Source organism: Zalophus californianus, chromosome 7 (genome assembly GCF_009762305.2).
Source record: "Zalophus californianus isolate mZalCal1 chromosome 7, mZalCal1.pri.v2, whole genome shotgun sequence".
In the NCBI taxonomy this organism is placed as follows: Eukaryota; Metazoa; Chordata; class Mammalia; order Carnivora; family Otariidae; genus Zalophus; species Zalophus californianus.
The window spans coordinates 126,608,090-126,614,303 of NC_045601.1; the positions used below are offsets into that span (position 1 = coordinate 126,608,090).

Sequence of the window (6,214 nt, forward strand, 5' to 3'; positions counted from 1 at the left end):
AGAGTGAGACAAAGGGAAACACCCCAGTGTTTCCCTTCCTCCAGCCTTCTGATTTAGCCTCGTTCACTGAACCCCCTTGGGCTGAACCCAGCTGGAAGCCAGGCAGCGAGGAAGCCTGGGAGATGTAGTTTGCAAGACAGACTGTTGCAATCCAAAGCAGGGCAGCGGAATCCAGGCAAAAGACCAACGAATCCAGCCACGGCTGTTGCAATCATCCCAGACTCAGAGGGGATTTTTTTTTCCCCACTTTTTTTGTTCTGTTCTGGCATTCCTGCTTTAGATGCCCCATATGCAAAGGAAGCGAGTTAAAGTTGGGCAGAATGGAAACATTTTAATTAGGCTGTAAAGCTCACTTTCCAGGCCAGCCCATCACTCTGAACCCCCAAAGTGGATTTTGTGTCCTCTAGCTCCCCCTTTGCTAGACCGAGCACCGCCCCCCCACCCCGACTGACAGCTCTGCCCCATGCTCTCTCTCAGCAAGGAGCAGACTGTGCTAAGCAGGCGTAAGATGTGGGCCAGACACCCAGCCAGGGGGAGGACGAGGTGGTGTAACTGGTTTCCACAGCACCTGGAGAAGCAGGAGCATTATTTCCCTCACCAGGGCTGGGCTTCCAGGTACAGAGAGCAGAGGTCACTGTGGTCCAATGGGCTGAGCATAGGTTAGGAACTCAATTGCTCTTTGTTTAGATTCAGCTGAGGCGCCCAACCTTGTGTGACCTTGAGCCAAACACAATTCTTAGGATACAACCTGCTCTACAAGACGAGGAAGACGTGACTAGGAAGGCCAGTTGGAGCACCGTGAAAGGTAACCATTGTGCACAGAAATGCCCAGTGGTGGCAATGCCCAGCGTTCACACCGTGCCCTTCCTGAGTCATGATCTCATATCCGACCTCGCTAGTCCTTCAGATCATCCTGGTGAAGGAACGGGAGGGACTTCTATCCACGCTCCACAGAGAGAGACACCCAGACACTGAAAATATACATCGACCAGCACAGGGAGTCAAGCCGGTATGAGATTCATGGCCTCGTGAGCATCAGCCCCAACCTGCTTGAACTGAGCCATAGGGGATCATTTACCTCCTAAGCCCAAGGGCCCTGCGGCGGCTCAGGAACATCTGTAGGGGATGCTCTTTGCCATTAGGCCTAGAAAGGAGAGGCGGAACAAATGAAAGGAAGGTGAGGGAGGTAAAAAAAAAAAAAAGGAAGAGAGAGAAAGAAAAGATAAGGAAGGGAGCTATGATGGAAAAGGTAGATAGGAACACAGGGCTTAGGGAATAGTTCTGTGAGGGAACCTGGCTCTGCAAAGCTAGGTTTTACCAGCCCTGAAGGCTTTGATGCCTTCCAGCATCACTCCGCGGGATGGGAAATTCACCAGGATGGCTGGAATAAGAAGCCACTCCCCCTCGTGCTAATCTGGGGTGGCTCCCATTATCAGCTGGCCTTTTCCTCCCCGCGGGGCCCAGCTGACGACACTCGAAGTCCCGTTCCCTTCTCTGTAAGGTGCTATTGTGTACGGTGGGAGAACAGATACTCGTGTGGGTGTGCTGAAGCTCAAACATGTTTGTCTTCACCTGGCCAGCAGAATGTTTTCATGCAGATGGAGAGTGGTGCCTGCCACCTTTCCCTAGGGTTGCCAGGGTCCTCTTCATCCCACCCACATACCTGGGCTCCTGTCAAAGACAAGCTCTTACAGAAGCTGGGCAGGTGTCCTTCACCAGGCACGTCAGTCGTTGGAAAAGACGGGACTAGAGTCTGGCTCGTGCATGGGTCTTCCACTCACCCCCCTCTGACAGTCGCCCTCCCAGCCACACAAAAGCAGGGGCTTCTGCTAAAATGAGAGAGGTCTACACGAGAAGACATCCCAACACACACCACCAGATCCAGAAATACACACAAATTCCACTTTTGCTAATTTTGACCCCAAGGGTTTTTCCAGAAAGTAGAGCCTTCTAACAGAAAAGCTTCCCGGACCGCGGGCAGGCTACAGCAATGAATCCAGGCTATAATCACGATGGCATCCTGTAAACCAGCAAAACTCACTACTCAATAGGCCCACCTCACCATCGGCCATCAAAAAATCGACTAGAGTTGCTCAATATTTCAGTTGCGGTGCTTTTGGGGGGGGTGTAGGAAAAATGACATTTATTCTTTGGTTACTGTTGTCTGTCTCAGCCCCCAGAGGGGGAAAACAAGCCGTCCTTGGAGCAAACACCTCCCTTTCGCATCTCCCCGCTGCTGAGCCACACACAGCCTGACAATGAGGCGGACAGCCCTCCATCAGGCTGCGCGCGGAACAGGCATTCCTGGCCCTCTGAGTCTTGCCATCAAGTTATTGATGGGAACAGGTGCCCCTAATTCAGCATAACCCCCCGAGCCTGACTTCACTTTCTCTGGAAACCTCTTGATTTAGGAGCGAAAACTCCTGGCTCCTCTCGGGCTAGCCTGTAAACATCTCGGTCTGGATTTGCCGAGGTGGGTTGCTAAATTTAATTGCCAGTTTCCATCCCATGTGACGGTGTGTGACAAGCCAGCTCACCCTGTGAGTTAGCCAAGGGGTTTTAAATAAATGCTTTCTGACGGAAAGGAGGTTAAAGCTCCCTGTGATTCACCAGCGAGCCTGGAGAGTGAGCGGCTCTGGGTTTTACTGTGGAGCTGCAGGCGTGTTAATCTCCTAGCTCGGTCACCACTTCCCACTGGCCACGGGGAGAGACGTAAGGGGCTTGTGCAAAGAGCTCCAGCCAGATCAGGAGGCCTTCGCCAGCCTGGGCTGTCCCAGATCTCTGTGACCTTGGAACACAAATAGCTCTGTGGCCCAGCCTCAGCTTCTCCATCTGGAAAGAGGAACTGTTAACACAAAGTCAGGCGTGCGTTTGGAACTTTCAGGAGGCATGCCACTGAGACACAAACATGGTACTATGGCCGAAAGCATCCACACCACCCTGGACAGCAAGCCCTTCAAAGAAAGCGGCCTTAGTCTTGCCCATGGCCTTGAAAGAAAAATGAAATAAAATGCTGACAAGATCGGTATGCTCCCCAACTATTTCCTTAGGAAGCCCCCCATCATGGAACACACAGTTCCCCTTCTCGACTTACTCCATGTGGTCAGAGCCACGGCAGCACGGCCTCACCAGGGAGCCTATGAGAAATGCAGAGTCTCGGGCCGCATTCCGTCCCTGCTGAGTCAGAATGTGCGGCCTAACCAGCTCCCCAGGCGATGCAGAAGTATTTTAAATTTTGAGAAGCACTGGTTTCAAGGGGTGCTTGTCAAACTTTAGCACACATTCGAATTCCCTGGAAAGCTTGTCAAAACATTGCTGGGCCCCGCCTGCCAAGTTTCAGATTCAGTAGGTCTGGGATGAGGTTGGATAATTTGCCTGTCTACCAGGTTCCCTGGTGATGATAATGCTGCTTGTCTGGGAACCACGCTTTGAGAACCCGTGGTAGGTATTCCCCAGGGCAGCTGCTTTGGGAAGTCTTATTTCCAGGGCCACTGAGGGTCCGTGATATCATAGTATCTCTTCTTTGTCTACTGTGGCCCATGGAATTAGTGCATTCTGCTCTCGCTGTGTCTTAACGTCTAGCTCTTTAATCATCTTTGATCTCTTGAATTCAGTCGGTGTTTCTCTCTCTCCCTTTTACTAGGATGGACAGAGAACCAGAGAGCAGGTGTTGTGCCAGAATGGGAGTTCATGAAAATCTTCCTTCTTCCTCCGCTGCCATGGCGGTTCTAACATTCCACTTATTTTTTTCTTTTTTGATTGTTTATTTATTTGAGAGAGAGAGCAAGATAGAGAGCCCAAGCGGGGGGAGCCACAGAGGGAGAGGGAGAAGCAGACTCCCCGCTGAGCATAGAGCCCGACGCAGGGCTCGATCCCAGGACCCCGGGATCATAACCTGAGCCGAAGGCAGACGCTTAACGACTGAGCCACCCGGGCGCCCCTGTACTATTATATTTTCATCACACAAGCAACATAGTGACACATTTAATTAAAACAATCAACACTGAATGAATCAATGAATTAAAAGCAAAGGTCAACCTTGATGTCCCCATCCTCCCACCCCCTATTTTATTTTATTCTACTCCCAGAGCTAATGACAATTGGCAGTTACATGTGTATCCCTCTTATATATTCGTATCTACCTAAATATAGATAGATAGATAGGCATGTAGATATATATCTGTATATATATGTGTGATCATAGCCTAAGTGTTGTTCTGCAACTTTATTTTATTAATTAACAGTACTTCTTAGGGATCCTTTAAAATCAATAAATAGACTCTATTGCATTCATTAAAAAACTGCATGCCTATATACCATAATGTGGATATATCACATTTAGCCATTCTATTGACGGCTATTTATGTTATCCCCAGTATTTTGCTACTACAAACAATACTAAGTTAGCAGTGTCATGAGATTCAACTGAGAAGTGGCCTCCTAAAAGGTGGTATCAATTTACAGGACCCCCAGCCGCTATGAAACTGTTTATTTCTAACCATTTCCCCAATGCTGGCTATTAACAGTCTTTCACATCTTTACCAATATGTTAAACATCTCTCATGATCTGAATGTGCATTTACCCGATTACCATATTCCTTATTCAGATTCTCTGTCCTTTTTCTCCTGGGTAATTGGGGTTTTTTTTGTTTGTTTGGTTGGTTGGTTGGTTGGTTGTTTTGTTTTTTGGGCAGGGGAGAGAAGAAGCAATAGTCTGGAAATTAGTCTTTGGTCTACTAAAAATGTTGCAAAGTTTCATCCAAGTCTCTCACCTGACTTTTCCTCACTTTATGTCATCTTTTGTCCTCTAGAACTTCTAGTTTTTGTATAGTCTATAATATACTTTCCACTGAATCCATGCATTGCTAGAAATCAGATTCTTCCAATTGGCACTCTCCAGAGGCAAAATAGCCTTTTTGCCACGAATAGAAAGAACCTGGGGGAGGCAGTTGTAAGTAAAACCTAGGAGGGAAATAAAGGAATCAATAAAGGAAGAGGTGAAATGAGAGTCAAAAGTAGCTGCCATTGGGCAAAGATTCTCCACCAGTCTTTCATGTTTCTGCCCATCTTGCAGGCAAAGGCAGTGACCACTTCTGCTCGATGATCTTTCCCAGGATGTCTGCAGAGAGAACAGCCTTGGAAGATAGGGGTAGCATCTTCCTCTGGAGCACAGGGCTGGTTTGTTGACTGTCCAGCATGGTAAAGATAAAGCCTTCCCCAGGCAAAGGTTGCAGATTTACTTATGGCCTGTTATAGAGGATTGGGGTTTCCTAAACTTGAAAGAGTAGAGGTGTCTTCTGGGTCAGTTTGCCCACCCTGTGGGAACCGTGGCTTGGAGAACCAGCACAAGAGAAGGATGATACTTTGGTTCCTGCTATTGCTATGAGTATTACATTGTCCTTTGTCTCTAACCCAGAAGTTGCAAAGCTTCTGCCAGCATCCAAGTAGCAAAATCTCAGAACCTTCACCATTCTTGACAGACACCAGCTAGTGAAAGATTAAAACACTTCACAAACTCAACTCTTGCTTCAGTCAGACTTAAAATACAAAAGTCACCCAATCAAGTTCTTCTCTTAAACTGAGCAGTCCTTCAATGGTCAAGAGAAATCTGTTGTTAAAAAAAAAAAGTTCCATTTTGTATATAATTGCTGCAAGTCTAATATTCAAAACATTTTCATGTAGATGAAGTAGATGTGGCCTTACAGCTCTAGAGAAATGAACAGAAAGGCAGAAAAAGTTCAGCTCAATATATAAGGAAAAAATTCTTAACAATTAGAGCCATCCAAAGTGAATGCATTTTGAGGAAATAAGCTGACTGCTGGTTTAAATAGCCACTTACAGCACCTCTGTGTGTGGAGGAGATTGAACCAGGTGATTACGAAGATTCATTCACATCTAAGATGCTATTGATGAGGAAAGCTGTTTCAGTGGACCATCTAATCAGATTTATTTTCATACCCAGTCATGAAGAAGGCAAGCTGGTAGATCCAGCTGGGACCCTCAGAAAGCTGCACTTGGTGTGACCATCATGGGTTTAAGTGCTCAGTCTTGTAGAAACTCAGATCGAGCTCACCCTGAAGCAAGCTGGTGCTGGAGAATGGATTCATGCTAACCAAGTTCACCAATACAAGAGCCTGAATTACTAACCTGGGAGCCATAGCCTTAATTGTAAAGCAAAAGACACACTTTTCCAATGACAACAATTTTCTAGTCC

At 47.3% G+C, this 6,214-nt stretch overlaps 1 long non-coding RNA gene across 1 annotated transcript in view; it reads right to left on the reverse strand.

Moving 5' to 3' along the window:
* The window catches only part of LOC113927246, a 46,425-nt gene extending 43,216 nt beyond the window's left edge, over nucleotides 1-3,209 (reverse strand). Inside the window, exon 1 of the long non-coding RNA XR_004820218.1 lies at nucleotides 3,095-3,209. This is a non-coding gene — a long non-coding RNA (uncharacterized LOC113927246). The remainder of the gene's footprint in view (nucleotides 1-3,094) is intronic.
* Between the last annotated feature and the right edge of the window lie 3,005 nt (nucleotides 3,210-6,214).